The sequence below is a fragment of the Patella vulgata genome, chromosome 5, assembly GCF_932274485.2.
Source record: "Patella vulgata chromosome 5, xgPatVulg1.2, whole genome shotgun sequence".
NCBI lineage: Eukaryota > Metazoa > Mollusca > Gastropoda > Patellidae > Patella > Patella vulgata.
This window is the reverse complement of record NC_065883.2, coordinates 38,911,953-38,930,045: the sequence shown is the minus strand read 5'-3', so window position 1 is coordinate 38,930,045 and position 18,093 is coordinate 38,911,953. Positions and strand designations below refer to the sequence as shown.

General features: G+C 35.7%; 1 protein-coding gene across 12 annotated transcripts in view; it reads right to left on the bottom strand.

Moving 5' to 3' along the window:
- LOC126820659 (signal transducer and activator of transcription 2) overlaps positions 1-18,093 on the bottom strand; it is a 127,929-nt gene that overhangs the window by 90,278 nt on the left and 19,558 nt on the right. Inside the window, exon 1 of one of the 12 annotated variants that reach the window (XM_050548770.2) lies at positions 2,888-2,958. The exons of 6 other annotated variants lie outside the window; for them this stretch is intronic. The gene's annotated coding sequence lies outside the window, so the exon portion shown is untranslated. 5 more of the 12 variants (XM_050548769.2, XM_050548768.2, XM_050548773.2 and 2 more) reach the window with 5 other exon arrangements.

Genomic DNA, 18,093 nt, shown 5'->3' with positions numbered 1-18,093 from the left:
ATATTACCAGTTCATTTAGGATAAAATTAAGTGCTGAACTTTTTTTCACATATAGAATGAAAATACCTCCAAGATAAACCCCAACAAATCAACACTCCAAAATTTTAACTGAAGTCTACAATTTTAAAGCACTTTGTTTCTTTAATGAAAATTATTTGTTCAAGTATATTCAGTAGACAAGTACCAGGGTGACGAACAAGTCCTGTTAAATGATCATGCAAGAAATTCCAATTCACAATTGTTTTATTTCCAGCATGTTTTGTAACTTTATATCTTACATCAGTTAACCCACCTATTTACGGTTTGGTTTTCTCACATAATTAAACCGTTTTCTACGTGTTCTCCACAAAAATAGATTCTTCTTCACGCACAAGTATTAGATTGAGTTGGTTTGTGCCTGACTACTATAAACAAGAAAATCGTCATAACGACACAAATAACAGAACACAATACTATTAATAAATATATGAATGTGTTTTTATTGAAACACACCTTTACCTTTTGAACAAGCGACCATTGCCATTGTCAACATCCAATGAAAGAAATCATTATTTAATAGAATTGCTATGAAGCAAACATTTGCTGGTGTATTATGGGGAATGCGATTGATATTCACTTAGTTTGTGCATGGTTTCTACTTGTTTACAAAGAGTGTATTTGTCACCAATAGCGCTTAAAGCACATTAACTAAATCATATATGCTGTTAACAAACATTTAACATGTAAGGTTACCTATAAACGTATATATTATATAGATTTATTGTATATATTACACCTATATTACAACTAATTAGAACATTTTTATTGATGTTCCTACATTTTCAATTTATAGCAAAATATTTCTTCCTAGTACTGGTCCTTCAAAAGAAAAGTATATTTAAACGTATTTGCTTTGGACGAACCAGTTCCATATCGCACGGTACAGTCTTTATCAAAATGCATTCAAAGTTTAAATTGGTCTTGTATTTCATCTTATTTCACACCATTATTGACATCTTGTATTTCATTTTATTTCACACCATTATTGGCATAAGATTACACGGAATGTTACGTTATCATCAAGTGGTAGATGTTGTGAACAAGTTTGAATCGCTATGTAGTCCTACGGATCGTAACGCGTTGTAGGGGGGTGTAGGGTGAGGTGGTGGAGCAAAAGATAATTTTGCTCCACTAGCAACTACCATCTTCGTTGTGAAGGCAAGTAATTTCAATTCGTTTGATAGCTCTCCTCCGTATAGATAATCTGACACTTGGTAAAACTCCATATTGGCTTTAGATGACTAAGATATCAGAATATGTATTTTGTGTTTCTATGGTAAATCCAACAGAGTGACAGATATTCAATCTCAAACTCAAATACTAATAACGTTTTACTAAAATTACCTCAACTCTCTTTTTCCTGTTGTCCATATTTTAAAGGCTCAATACCACTCTTGTTGTAACTGAATAATATGTCCCAATCTTTATTCTGGTCAACAAATTGTACTATTTAGAATATTTCAATTAATTGATGATACAAATTTCATCTTAACACACCTTATTTAAAAATTTTGAAAAATTTAACATAATGGTTTGAAACGTCTAACGTAAACCTTTTCAAATGAAACTTTGATTTAAAAATATTTTCGAGTAAAATTGGATGTAATGGATAATTTCCACAACAGGTAGGACACTTAAACATCTAGTACTTAGATAGAGATATTATTTATTTTCTGGATCTTTCAAGCCAGCAAGAGTGTTATTGTCCCTTTAAATCAATCATATTTTCAAAGCAACAATATTTAAGTTTTGACATGAAATCCGGTTTTACATCCTACATCCTATATTTGCTTTAGACGGTACTGTACTGGTATTGGTACTGTAGAGATCTGAAAAGGGGGTTAGGGTCAGGGGCGTATTCAAGAGTTTAAGAATTTGAGCGGTGTGTTAGTGTGTGTGTGTGTGTGTGTGGGAGGGGGGTAGAGACAACTTCAAGTCCGGCTTGAGTGGAGTGAGGCCAAACTGGCGGAAATGGTTTGCGAGCTTGTAAGAAGAAACAAATATGCTCTGCTCGCGCAAGAGAGCCCCACCCCTCCGACACACCCACCCACCCATCCCATCTCTTGACTAGCGCCTGAGGGGTGCTGCTATACCCCTTTACCAGTATATCATTATTATTATTCCAGATGGTTCCTCTTTTATTTTCTATAAAGAAACTTAATATACCTGATACAAAAACTGAAGATCACAGAGAGAAAAATGGCGTAAGACATGACGTGTGTGTTTTGTGTATTTTGGTAACCATTTGTTGTTACGATTGGCAAAACACAGACCAAACAACGACATTCCAGGCTATGGCATAACGGTATCTTAGAAACCCGACACAATGTTTCGTGGAAAATTACAGTCTCGTTACAGTTATAAACAAAATGGAGTATATATACACTTTACAACATCACATTAATTTTGCGTCATAGAGCAAAGTAAAATAAAATTTTAAAATGTAACACCTGTGTGGCATGATATTTTAAATCACCTACGACGATTTAAAAAAAACAAAACAAAAAAAACAACAAAACAAAAACAGGCCAATAAAGAAATAAAAGATTGCTGTCGATGTGATAAATATCATGTCTAAGACAAACATTCGTGAAATAAAAATTCAAATTTGAAAAAAAATGATCTTACCTAAAAAAAACCCCCTCAAAATAATGAGTTTACTTCCTTAAATCACAGAAAATCGTAAACAATTTTCATCTGTCCCTCTACTCTAATAAAAGTGTCAAATTCACTTAATATAATATGAATTAAGAGTTAGTCCATTTACAAATATCCGCAAATTTTATCAAATTTAGAATCTCCATAGTGGAACGATGTGAAATCTAAAATGGCGAATTGAAATGCGTACCTTGTTGTCTGAGGGCTGTGTAGGTATATCAATAAAAGCGATCGTTGCCCTTTTCTATAACCTCGTTTGTTATTTTCAATAGAAAATATAGTCGTAGTTCTTTTCATTAGATCATGTTTCAACACATACAAAATATTATTCACGCCTGGAATCAAATTATAGATTTATCTCCCCTTTCGCGTACAATTTCATGGTATACGGTATTTGGGTAGAATATCAATTTGTTTCACATTTTTATTTTGCTTAGAAATGTTGAGTTTGGACGCAAGAGACAAACTCAGTAATGCTTTATCAAATGTTTTAAATCTACACAGAACTTAGTCATACTTTTAGTGTGTATACTATTTTTGGGACATCAGTATACATTCAGTTAAATTTCCTACAGTGTTATGTTGCCTTTAGTGAAATAAATAAATGACACACCCAGGGTCTTACAAATGCATTATGTATAAGAGCTAAATCTACCTATTGCAGGTCTTTCCTTAGGCCTGAAATGTTATCTAAATTATTAATTAGACATATCAATTAACGTATCCAGACCATAATCAACTCTCGATGCCATCGTTAGTCTGTGATATTTAGTGGATTTGAATACATTTTGTGATGGATAATTTAACGTAAAAATGGATATTCGAGACTTTGTTTATTATCGTACTAACGTTAGCAATGACGATCGAGGCTAGCCTATAATTGAATCGCTAATATCTCGGTTCAGAGAGAAGCAATTTGACTGAAATTTTCAGCATATATTCTGTTTTCATTGTCTTTTTTTAACTATTATAGGGAGAGCTGTCAGCTCTCTATCTAATCTTACCTAATGCCCCTTTAATTAAAGTTTTCTCTTCGACACAGTCATTCAATAAATACGAGAAGGACAAATTAACACTAAAATTAACCATGTTTAATCTTGTCATTTTTGTACAGGTAGATTAGGCATATAAAAGACCACACATCTGAGATTATAACGCATTGGCTTCAATGAATAAAAGGGGGAAAGCCCCAGGTCGGTAGTATATATCTTTTATATACTTATTGACGTCAATAAACGTTAGTCAAGTTTTACACAAGTTCAAAAATAACAAGTCTTAAGATAATAATAAATTTACAACATATTTTAATACGATTACAATAAATGTGGAGAGCCAAACTAAACATACTCTATAGATTGCAAATGAAATATGATAGGGGTTGGTCAATGGTTATTATTATTACTTAAAAGTAATAAATGTAGCAATAATAATAACACATATATAGGTGTTGTCTTTCATCTGGCCTGTAAATTTTGCTGATATATTTGCAGTAAGAATGTTTCTTTATGTAATAGTCTGCATTATTCACAATTATGGCATCAATATATCGGAATGTATTGTTAAGCGTGGGCACAACAACATAATTAACTGAACACATATCATGATCTCAAAGTCGAATTCGTATTTTAAGTTTTATCTAAATTGGAACATTGTGGGCTCTAGAGGGTTTAACATTTATGTTAAAGATACGTTATGGGAGATTAGATAAAGAGCTGGCAGTTCTCACTATAATAGTTAAAAACTAGATAATGTAAACGGAATTTGCTGAAAAGTTCAGTCAAATTGTTCCACTCTGAGCCGAGAATAGAGCGATTGAATTTTCGGCCTAGCCTCGATCATAATTAATCCAGTAAATATCACAGGCTAGCGATGACATCGAGGGTTGATTATGGTCTGGATAAGTTAATTAATGTTTAATTAAAAATTCAAATAACATTTCAGGCCTAAAGAAAGACCTGCAATAGGCAGATTTAGCTCTTGCATAATGTATATTTAAACATTCTCGAAGAGCCCCTTCTCTAGATTTCCAGAGAATGCCTTCGATTATTATTTATGTGCCCTGTTTGTGCCGCCCATCGCTCAGTATGTTTAAGTTTAATCTGAATCGGATAAAAATTGTCGCCTCCGGAATGTCCACAAACTTTGCACATATTACACATTTTGCGTGAAAGGCAGGGGGCATAACTCTGGAACGGAAGGTCTGATGCAATGGGGCCCTCTGTTTGCCCCCCCCCCCCAAATAATTTTGGAAAATAAAAAAGAATTAACTTGTGATACGTTTCGGTAATCAATACCTTCTACGGTGATTAAATCCCACATCCCCACTCAGTCATAGACTTCCATGTTGTAGAGTCTGAGTGATTTCTTACCAAGCCCATCCTGCTGTAAACCTACTATAAACAATTCCGCTCTATTTCACAAAATATCGTGGCGAAAATATTCATTCACTTTGATTCACTCACTCCGTCCGTTTGACACTTTCCTCTTTGGTCGGATAAACTAGTGATTTGGCGACAGGCGGTATCTAGTAAGCTCTATTTATCTCGACAATCATGAAGACGGGCATACGCCATGAAGACGGGCATACACCATACAGTGTGCTATGAGGGAAATTTTGCTCGGACAGCGGCACTACGGCCTACTCTTATATAGAATTCCATCTGTCAAGGGATCTTTTACGTGCACAACAATGTGTACGCGGGACGAAGGGACGAAGGTTTTACATACCATCCGAATGACTAGAGAGCTACACTTGTCAGGCCCTCCGTCCTGCATCACTGACGGGGGGGGGGGGCACGCTGGAAAATCTGGGTGAACTTTCTCGGCCAATGCAGGGATCGAACACTCGACCTCCAGGCTAGCGAGCCAGCGTCTTACCCACTTACCCACTTAGCCACCGTGACCCCCCACGATTTGACAAAGAACTCCAGGATTGATGAATATGCAGACAAAACACTGTCACTGGTGTATTACATCCCACGTTACAAACGTTTACGGACAAATTAAGAGAAACGGTGTATGAAACTTTATCACGATTCCAAAACTGTTGAAGAAAGTGATGTTTAGAAACAAGCAGATACAATTTCACCAGAAGAGAAAATCCATTTTACCGAAAGTTTGCATTATTTGCAAAAGAATAACCTTATTTGTTTGTGTATGGCTTTGGCAAAAAGAGTACAAGATAAATTGGTAAAAGCACAAACAGCCGGTAAGTAACAAGCATTTATCATACTATTATTAGGGTTTCACACTGCGTAGCTTGTGTGAAACACTATTGTGTTTGTTAAAATTATTATTCTTACTATTATTAGGCTTTCAGACTTTTGTCTGAAAGCCTATTGAGATTACTAAAATTATTATTATTATTATTATAAGGCATTCAGAATTTCGTCTGAAAGGTTATTAAAATTACTAAAATTATTATTATTATTATGATTATTATTAGGCTTCCTTGAAGGGAAGCCTACAAAATGTAGGAATTAAAATTTTATATTTCTGGCAAATAATGGACGCCATTTTGAATTGAAAATGAAAATTAGTGAAAAATCCACATTAATGGGCTTGAAAACATACACTATTGGTCGTGGCTTAAAGAATCTGTCTCCTATTACCGAAATTAATACATTTTAGGATAGCCCGGCTCATGGTCGAATGTTTGGTATTTGAATATTTTAACAATTCGAATTTCGCCTCTGATGTTTTCCGTGCCGACAAGGATGTTTTCAAGTGTACGCGCGCGCACATCTCACTTTCGTGCACACCAACTTGACACTCACCGGGTACCTGGCCTATGGTCCCAAGCACAATGCCAAAAAATAAATTTTAGGGCCCGACCCATGGGGGGCAAGTGGTGGCCATTTTCCCGGGGGTACATAAAGTTAAACAATAAATAGAGATGGAACTAGGTGTTCGATTTTAATTTTGAGACCATTTTTGGATGCCCCGAGGTCGGAAATGGGGGGGGGGGGGTAGCCGAAGTTTCGAAGAGATAGGACCATTTTTGTTTTAAAAAATCCACAATAACAACGTATTTAGCTGCTTTTGACTTCGCGCATGCGCTACGCTGGAACCAAAGGTACCATGACTACCAAATTCCGGCGAGGAACTTTTCACGTTGGTACCTAGGTGCCCCGGAAATTTCAAGGCGATACCTGCATTCCTTCAAGTCGTTTGTTCTTGGCACGGCTCCAGGTCACTTTTACGGCTTCTATAAGGGGAAAAAAGTCGAATTTCGCCATGACACCGGTACCGATTGTCCGAAAACCATGAAATTTTTACACAATACGCCCATTACCACCCCGGACTCTGTGCTTTACTCCCATTTTGATCCGATTAAAAAAAGAAGAGTTTTAGTAAAAAAAAAAAACGATTTTCGGAATTTAATATTAGTTTTAATTAATTTTGAAATTGCAAATGCAAAGGGATTTTATCGCCTCTTCCGTATGTGATATACACATTATCCTTAAAAGACATTTTTTTTAAAAAATGACCGGAACGATGTTTGCGACACTAAAATCCTAAATCGCCTATTTTGACCTTTTTGACTGCCGAGGCATCCTTCCGGTGGTCAAAATCTCTGGAATTTCTGCGCCGCGATGATATTTATCACATATTAAAAGGAGAAAATGCTCAGATATCAAGAACAATAAAAAATCGATAAAATACGGCAATTTTTTAAGCAAAAAAACATTGATGGGTGGGGGTGGGCTTCGAATTTATTTTCAACGTTCTCGGAATCCCACACTCTTCTATTTTTAATATGTGATAGTTAGAATACCAAGGTACATTCTGTGCAAATTTGAAGGCAATCAGACCACCGGAACGATGCCTGTGCAGTGAAAATCAACCCCGGTTGCAAAAATTCTTCAACACTTGTTATTGTATTATGGCCGCCATCTTACATCCACGAAACCACCAAACCACACCGAAATTTACCCAAAAATCCACCGCAACTTCTTTTGACTTCGCACATGCGCCACGCTGGAACCAAAGGTACCATGACTACCAAATTCCGGCGAGGAACGTTTCACGTTGGTACCTAGGTGCCCTGAAAATTTCAAGGCGATACCTGCATTCGTTCAGGTCGTTTGTTCTTGACACGGTTCCTGCCGTTCGTCAATTTACGGCTAGACATGGGAGTTACATTTTCTGAATCCTTGAAGGAATGCCTAAAAATCTATCGGATTAGAATTTTGATTTAGGTCAATTTTATTGATGGTCACCATTTTGAACTGAATATGAGAAAAAGTGAAAAACCGACGATAACGGACATGAAAATGAGAGACAATAGGCCGTAGTTTGGAGAATACGTCTCCTATTTCGAAAATGAATACATTTCTGAATAGCCGGGATCAGGGTCCAATTTATGGTATTTGAAAATGTCACAATTTCGAATTTTGCCTTTGACGTTTTTCGTGCCAACAGAGTTGTTTACGAGTGAAAAATAGCATTAACTTCGCGAGTTTTTGACCGATTTTAATTGGGGTTTTTTTTATCTTGTTGAGATTCTTTATATGACCCTTGACATGTGACAGGAAGTGATTGTGAATATGACAGCTTTCATATCTGCTTAGCAGATCTAGTTAGGCTTTTTTATTATTTTTACTAAAATTATGATTATTATTATTAGGCTTTCAAACTTTTGTCTGAAAGACTATTGTTTTTACTAAAATTATTATTAGGCTTTCAGACTTATTGAGATTACTAAAATTATTATTATTAGGCTTTCAGATTATTGGGATTACTAAAATTATTATTATTAGGCTTTCAGACTTTCGTCTGAAAGACTATTGAGATTACTAAAATTATTATTATTAGGCTTTCAGATTATTGGGATTACTAAAATTATTATTATTAGGCTTTCAGACTTTTGTCTGAAAGCCTATTGAGATTACTAAAATTATTATTATTATTAGGCTTTCAGACTTTCGTCTGAAAGCCTATTGAGATTACTAAAATTATTATTATTATTTACCGCGGGAGCCTATTTCTCCATGATCGAAAACAGATATCGATCTGGGGTTTAATTTTCTCTCGGGAAACCATGTGGTGGTTACTTGATCAAGTATTTTTGAAACTTCTGCGCAGACCGGAAGTGGCCGAATTTTGAACGGTAGCAATAAATCAAAAAGCGGCCGTGGTTTCGCCAATTCTTTACCTATTTTAAAACAATTCACATTTTTGGAAAGCCTGAATCTTTTCCGAGACAATGGCTATCTCATATTTTTCAATTTCGAACATTCATCTATGGCTTTTGTCGTTCGAAATTTGAAATTACGTTGTTTAGGAGACAATTTTTGTAATTTTTCAAAATTTTCAAATTTGATCTATATTTTTGGATACCTGAAGGCAATCCGATTCCAGTAATATAACTTTCGAAATAATGTCCGATATTTCGAAAAAAAACCGCAAAAATTGGGTGTTTTGGGGAAAAACTCGATTTCTGTGTCCAATATCAATGGATTAAACAAATTAAGCTTCCGTTGAGTGGCCCGGGGAATGGACAATCGTATGATGCCCAATTTATAACGATAGTATGACAAAGCAGCAAAATATGACATGCTGAAAATCAAGTATTTTCTGATTTGGAGCGTTTTTGGACGCCTGTATCTCGAAAACTGCTCAAAGGATTTTTGTTAAACTTTCCCTATCGAGAGTCCCTCTGGTAGTCTTGTGCATGAATCCATCCAATAAGACATTGAAATGTCTGGAGTAGGTAAAATAACGTACTGAAAATCGAAAAAAGTTAAAAAAATCGTGAAATTTTGGAAAATGCTGTATTACTTTATTATTTAAACAAATTTTTACAAAACAGTTACATATTTAGATAGCTGGCCTAATTACAATTCTAACGATGTATAATATGTATTTAAATATTTAAATTTAATTTTCAATATATACTATTCCAAAAAAGTAGGGGATATTTGATTTTTAAGTGTTATTAAAGTCACCTAATGAAACTGACGAAGAAACAAATGACAAAATGAAATGAAGTTCACATTCATCGATTTATTCCAAATGATCGTTAGACTAAGTAAGGCACAGACTGACCATTATAAGGGTAAAATGATACCCGGGGTCAAACAGCAAAGTTACCACAGCATCACAACCAAGTCAGTAACGGGTAATTCCTCCTCTGTTTGCCAAACAAGCATTGATCCGACGTGGCATACTCCTAATGAGACGTCTAAGGTCATTTTGGTCCAGATTGTCCCATCCTGTTGCAACGCAGCAGCAAGTTCTTGGACATTGGCAGGACGTTGTTGACGTTGACGTAACCTCTGTCCAAGCATGTCCCAGACATGCTCGATGGGGGAGAGGTCGGGACTCAGTGCTGGCCAAGGTAATGTGGTGATGTTCTGTTGTTGGGGGTAACCTGTAACGATCCTGGCCCTGTGACATCTTGCGTTGTCATCCTGGAAGATGAAACGGCGGCCATGACGTCGTGCGAACGGCACAACATGGACTGCCAAGATGTTGTCCCGGTAGTACTGGCCTGTAACACGCCCTGCAACAACATGTAAAGCCGTTCTTCCAGCAACAGTGATGCCTCCCCACACCATAACAGAACCACCCCCAAATCGATCATGTCTGATGACGTTAACGTCTTGGAAGCGCTCGTTTCGACGACGCCACACCCTCCTACGTCTGTCCAAAAAATCAACAGTGAACCTTGACTCATCTGAAAACATCACATTGCTCCAGCGTCGATTATCCCAGTGTTGACGATCCCTACACCAACGACGTCTTGCCTGAATGTGATGATCTCTCAAACAAGGGATCACGCGAGGACGTCGGGCGCGAAGGTGACCCCTATGCAGTCGATTCCGAATCGTCTGGCCACTCACTCTCACACCAGTGTCTGTTTGAAGACGCGCGCTGATCTGATTTGCTGTGATGACACGATTTCTCAAGGCCAAGGTACGGATAAATCGATCCTGGGCTTGAGTTGTCGCCCTTGGTCGACCTGAGCGTGGTCTGTCCTGTACAGATTGTGTATCACGGTATCTGGACCATAGCCTGCTTATGACAGACTGAGAAACATTCATCGTCCGCGCCACAACCGACTGTGTTGTGCCGATCTGTAGCATGCCAAGGGCACGTAACCTTTCATTTTGGGTAAGCCGACGCATATCAAAATTTGTTTTCGTAGTCATTTGCATATTTTAGTATTATGCCCCCAAAATCAAATATCCCCTACTTTTTTTGAATAGTATATTAACATTTTTGCATTTTTGGCACTATTGAACATAGGATTTCCCAGGGGCATTTTATTTGATCAGACAATGTAATATATCATTACATAGCCCTGTGGCTATTTGATAAGCCAATCCGGTTATTAAAACTATCCCGACAATAATCTTCATACCGGAAGTATGCAAAAAATGAAGAAAAAGGGTTTAAAAAATAGCGCTCTTGCGAAAAACTTGATTTCTCCATCAGATTTTAGCAGACCAAAAGAACTAAAGTATCGCTGGATAGCCCCATTAGTGGACAATCATGTGACATATGAATGATACGATTTAGATGGCTAGAAAAAAAATTATGGTACGCCGAAAATCTAGTATTTTCCGTTTTGGAGCATTTTGAGACGCCATTTTCTCGAAAACGAAAACTACGATTCCTATCGGTAGACTATGGCGTGAGTCCAAAAATAAAAGCATTGAAATAATATGAGTGGTCCAAAAAGAGCCCCAATTTTGGAAAAAAGTTGAAAAATCCTTAAATTACTGAAAATGCTCTTCTATTTTCCTTTCTTTGGAAAACAGCTGAATGGATATTTCTGAAACTTCTTGTACAGAAGGTTAGGTAACCAAACAACTTGTTAAAAGTATCCCGACAATGATCCAAAAACCGGAAGTAGTCGAAAAAATATCCAATATTTTGAGAAAAAAAACCCATAAAAAGTAAAAAAATGGTGATCTTGCGAAAAAAGTGATTACTACGTAAGATTTCAAAACAACTAAAGTGTCATTGGATAGCCCGAACAATGGACGATCGTATGACATCTAAATGGTAAAAAATCGCTGGTTAGGCAATATATAATGGGACGCTGAAAATCTAGTATTTTCATTTTTGGGGGCTATTCAGATGCTTTCATCCCGAAAACTTCTCTTTTTTCCTTTACCTAGTTTGTGTCGAGTGGACGTTAAACCCCATTTCTATCTCCATATCTCGGTAGTGCCGGTTATTTTGAGATATATTTTGTCTCCCTCCTTTTCAGCCATTTTGCTTGCCTATCTGAATTGTCATTTTGGTGTAGAATTAATGACGAGGAATGAATTTCTATTTTCTGCCTGGTTAACCCTAATACAGATTGCTGGGAGTTGTTGGTGTTACTTAAGAGTCCTAATGGTGGTCTAGGGTGTGAATCCGGGTCCTCGGGTTTCCTCCCACTACTAAAGACCCCTACGCGCAAGCGAATTATTGAAATAAAATTAAACCATATGTTAGTCCCGAAATGACCTAGTTTGTGTCGAGTGGACGTTAAATCCCATCCCTCTCTCTCAATATCTCGGTAGTGCCGGTTATTTTAAGATATATTTTGTCTCCTTCCTATTTAGGCATTTTGCTTGCCTATCTGAATTGTCATTTTGGTGTAGAATTGATGACGAGGTATTGATTTCTATTTTCTGCCTGGTTTGGTGTCCGATTGAGATTGAGACTTTTATGGCGGAAGAATACGGGTAAATAAGTTTTGTTTTTGCACTAACACTGTCATGATATTCTGATCCCAGTCTGCTATGAATTTCAGTTAATTGAAATTTTGGTGGTCAACCCTCATACAGATTGCTGGGGGTTGTGGGTGTCGGAGACAACGCGACTTTATGCAATTACAGACCCTTGTTATATCAGGTGCTTAATAGTAAATTGTGAAAATCGATTTCTTATTCTGACTTTGCTGATGAAGAAATGTGGTTTAACGTCCTTTGGCATTATTGTTAAATTTTATTTCAATAATATACTTGTGTGTTTGGGTCTGTAGCAGTGGGAGGAAACCAGGAAAAAATTATAAGGTCTTTAGCAGTGGGAGGAAACCAGAGGGCCTGGAGAAAAACTACAAGGTGGACAGGCAACCCTACGCCCTGAACACTAAAAACAGGGGTGTAAACCATACCAGTTTCACTGTGTGACAGAACTGTTTGCAGTGGGAGGAAATCCACAAGGTAGGACAGGCCCTAGTCCTTGTCATTTACAATCAATGACTTGCATCCACAGCGTTAATCATTTGGCACACATCATCCTTAAACCTTTGAGAAGAACCAAGCTGGAAAATTTGAATATTTCTTGACTAAATGGTGTTTGAATATTGGACCTACAGGTTAGCAAGTTACAAGAAGGGCTACCAAAAGGAATGCCTACTACGAATATTTTAATTTTTGGAGCCTATTCAGACGCTTTTATCTCGAAAACCTCTCTTATTTCCTTTCTTAAACTTCTGTTACTTAGAGTCCTAACGGTGGTCTATAGTGTGAATCCAAATTTAAAAGCCTCAATATAGTATAAATGGTCCAAAAGGGCCACAATCTTTGAAAAAAGTAGAAAAATCGTTATATCTGTATAATGGTATAAGGGAGGTAAAACTGTCAAATGGATCTTTCTGAAACTTCTGGTACAGAAAGTTAAGTTCCCATACCACTTGTTAAATCTATCCCGATAATGATCCGTAAACAGGAAGTAGTCAAAAAAATATTCGATATTTAAAAAAAAAGACAGTAAAAAAATCGGTGCTCTTGCAACAATCGGGATTTCACCGTCGGGTGTGACCGGATCAAAACATCTAAAGTGTCGTTTGGTAGCTCGGTGAATGGGCTATTGTATGACACACTTCCTGTCTGATTCCTGAAAGCCGGTTCAGTGTTGCTTGCAGGTCTAGTTTTTATTATTATTATTTACCGCCGACCCTTATTTCTCAGTCCCTGTAAGAGATTCCGATCTGGGAAACCATGTGGTGGTTACTCCAACTATTTTTGAAACTTCTGCGCAGACCGGAAGTGGCCGAATTTGGTATGGTGTCAAAAAGTTAAAAAAAACAGCCGTTGTTTTGTCAATTCTTTACCTATTTTTAAACAAATGACATTTTCAGAAACCCTGAGTCTTTTCTCGGAGTTATCGCCCTTTATTTTTCGATTTTTTTCGAATTTTCTGCCCATTTTTCAACCCTTATATTTTTGGGAAAGGATAAATCGATATTTCTGAAAGTCCTGGAACATAAAGCTATATAGTTAGACCGCATGATAAAGCAATTTAAAAAACGGTCCAGAAACCGGAAGTAGTCAAAATAATGTCCGATATTTCGGAAAAAACGCAAAAAATGGGTGTTTTTTGGGGAAAACTCGATTTCTGTGTCCAATATCAATGGATTAAACAAATTAAGCCTCCGTTGAGTGGCCCGGGGAATGGACTGTCGTATGATGCCCAATTTAAACTGATAGTATGACCTAGCAGCAAAATATGACACGCTGAAAATCAAGTATTTTCTGATTTAGGGCGTTTTTGGACGCCTTTATCTCAAAAACTTAGTCTTGTGAAATATGCCACCCAATAAAACTTTGAAATGTCTGGAATAGGATATAAAAGGGACTGAAAATCGAAAAAAAGTCGAAAAATCCTTAAATTTTGGAAAATGCTCTATTATTTTTTTATTTTAAAAGATTTTCAAAAAATGATTATACATTCAGATAGCTGATCTAATTACAATTCTAACGATGTATAATATGTATTGAGTTTATTTTTGCATTTTTGGCAATTTAAAACATACGATTTCTCAGGGGCATTTTATCTGATCAGACAATGTAATATATCATTACATAGCCCTGTGGCTATTTGATAAGCCAATCCGGTTATTAAAACTATCCCGACAATAATCTCCATACCGGAAGTATTTAAAAAATGAAGAAAAAGGGTTTAAAAAAATAGCGCTCTTGCGAAAAACTTGATTTCTCCATCAGATGTTAGCTGACCAAAAGAACTAAAGTATCGCTGGATAGCCCCATTAATGGACTATCATATGACATCTGAATGATACGATTTAAATGGCTAAAAAAAAATTATGGTACGCCGAAAATCTAGTATTTTCCGTTTTGGAGCATTTTGTGACGCCATTTTCTCGAAAACGAAAACTACGATCTTTCTTAAACTTTTTTTACTCAGAGTCCTATCGGTGGACTATGGCGTGAGTCCAAAAATAAAAGCATTGAAATAATATAAGTGGTCCAAAAAGAGCCTCAATCTTGGAAAAAAGTTGAAAAATCCTTAAATTACTGAAAATGCTCTTCTATTTTTCTTTCTTTGGAAAACAGCTGAATGGATTTTTCTGAAACTTCTTGTGCAGAAGGTTAGGTAACCAAACAACTTGTTAAAATTACCCCGACAATGATCCAAAAACCGGAAGTAGTCGAAAAAATATCCGATATTTTGAGAAAAAAGTGATTATTACATAAGATTTCAAAACAACTAAAGTGTCATTGGATAGCCCGAACAATGGACGATCGTGTGACATCTAATTGGTAAAAATTCACTGGTTAGGCAATATATAATGGGACGCTGAAAATCTAGTATTTTCATCTTTGGGGGCTATTCAGATGCTTTCATCCCCCAAACTTCTCTTTTTTCCTTTCTTAAACTTATGTTACTTAGAGTCCTAACGGTGGTCTAGGTTGTGAATCCAAATTTAAAAGCCTCAATATAGTATAAATGGTCCAAAAAGGGCCACAATCTTTGAAAAAAGTTGAAAAATCATTATATCTTCTTCTAATGGTCTTTTGGTATAAGAGAGATAACACATTGGTATCAGACTACCAATTATTTGCTAAATATTGTTTAATATCTTCTTATTTTCCTTTCTTTTAAAAACTGTCCAATGGATCTTTCTGAAACTTCTGATACAGGAATTTAAGTTCCCATACAACGTGTTAAATCTATCCCAACAATGATCCGTAAACCGGAAGTAGTCGAAAAAATGTTCGATATTTTAAAAAAAAACAGTAAAAATCGGTGTTCTTGCAAAAATCGTGATTTCGCCGCCGGGTGTGACCGCATCAAAACATCTAAAGTATCGTTTGGTAGCTCGATGAATAGGCTATTGTATGACAAACTTCCTGTCTGATTCCTGAAAGCCGGTTCAGTGCTGCTTGCAGATCTAATTATTATTATTATTATTTACCGCAGGAGCCTATTTCTCCATGATCGGAAACAGATATCGATCTGGAACCGAATTTTCTATCTGGAAACCATATGGTGGTTACTTGATAAAGTATTTTTGAAACTTCTGCGCAGACCGAAAGTGACCGAATTTTGAACGGTAGCAATAAATTAAAAAGCGGCCGTGGTTTCGCCAATTCTTTACCTGTTTTAAAACAATTCACATTTTTGGAAACCCTGAATTTTTTCCGAGACAATGACTATCTCACATTTTCCAATTTCGAACATCCATCTATGGCTTTTGTCGTTCGAAATTTGATAATTTAAAGTTTTACAAAAAACTTTTTTATTTATGAATATGTTTTAATCGTGTTTAAATGTGAATTTTTTTGTCTCAGTAATTTTCCTTGGCCGCCATTGGGTAATTCAGTTTTTCAGTTCTAGATTAATTATTTATTGCTCGATTTGTATAAAACAAAGTTCATATACTCCGTTGTCTCAATTACAGAGTTATCTGTCAGCAGCGGAAGTGACTTAATTTTACCAAAAGTACAATTTTGACAGTTAGGTACCATTTTTCGAAAGCAAATATTATTTTTTAAAAAAACTGATATAACTAAAAGAGGTGAAAAAAGGTGTAAAATTGACCTCTTTACAACCCATTCAGGCTTTTCAGATTTTAATATATTTCTACGTAACATTTATAAACTTGTAGCTATAATCCATACGAAGAAAATGTGTGTTAAAATTAGTTTGTAATATAAGCAGTTACCTAGAAATGGGCAATTTTGCATAAGTCACTGTTTTCGTTATTTTGCCTGTAAAATAATCATATTGGATTTTCACAAAAGTGACTCCATTTGATTCAAAAAGCAAGTATGCGTCGAATCAAATTGATTAAAATTTAAAATTGACACCGGAAGTGACGCCATTTTGTAAAAAAAAAATGCATTTTTAACTTTTAAAATCAATATTTTTTTTTCAACCAAGAATTATTTAATATGTATTAATAATTTTAACTTTTGGTTTACATTCACATATTAATAAAATTTATACGGTCATATAGATTTCTAACTTGTTCAGTTGCGGAGAAATAGGCGATTTTCAACAGGTCACTTTTCAAGGTTTTTGGTCCATAAAAGTGTCAATTATTATTCGATTTTCATACAACTTTCACTGTGTGATACCTAATGCCATTTACAATTTCATACAAGTAATTTAAGATTTTCATTATCACCTGAAGTAACATCATTTTGGCAAAAACTGTATTTTTAGCTTTCAAAACAGATATTTTATTCAAATGAGTCTGATTTGTAATGTTTTTAAAATTATGATATTTGATTCCAATCAACAAATAGATTGACCCCATACGATCATACATATACCAGAAAATGGTTTCTAACTTGTACGGTTGCAGAGAAATAGACGCTTTTCTACAAGTCACTTTTCAAGGTTTTTGGTCTATAAAAGTGGCAATTATTATTCGATTTACATAAAATTTTCACTATGTGATGCCTTATGCCATTTCTGATTTCATAAAACTAATTGAAGATTTTAATTATCACCGGAAGTACTCTACACTTACATGTAACAAATGTATAAAATTAATTGATATTGTGGATTTGGTTGATTCGGCGTCCATTTTATTTGATGTGTGCAATGATTATGTGGAAACCTGTTTAATGGTTTCATTGGTACCGGATGTGACATTCACCGAATCAATGGACGATCGTATGACATCTAAATGGTAAAAATTCGCTGGTTAGGCAATATATAATGGGACGCTGAAAATCTAGTATTTTCATTTTTGGGGGCTATTCAGATGCTTTCATCCCGAAAACTTCTCTTATTTCCTTTCTTAAACTTCTGTTACTTAGAGTCCTAACGGTGGTCTAGGATGTGAATCCAAATTTAAAAGCCTCAATATAGTATAAATGGTCTAAAAAGGGCCACAATCTTTGAAAAAAGTCGAAAAATCGTTATATCTTCTTCTAATGGTATAAGGGAGATAACACACTGGCATCAGACTACAAATTATTTGCTAAATATTGTTAAATATCTTCTGATTTTCCTTTCTTTTAAAAACTGTCTCATGGATTGTTCTGAAACTTCTGGTACAGGAAGTGAAGTTCCCATACAACGTGTTAAATCTATCCCGACGATGATCCGTAAACCGGAAGTAGTCGAAAAAATATTCGATATTTTAAAAAAATCCCAGTAAAAATAGGTGCTCTTGCAAAAATCGTGATTTCA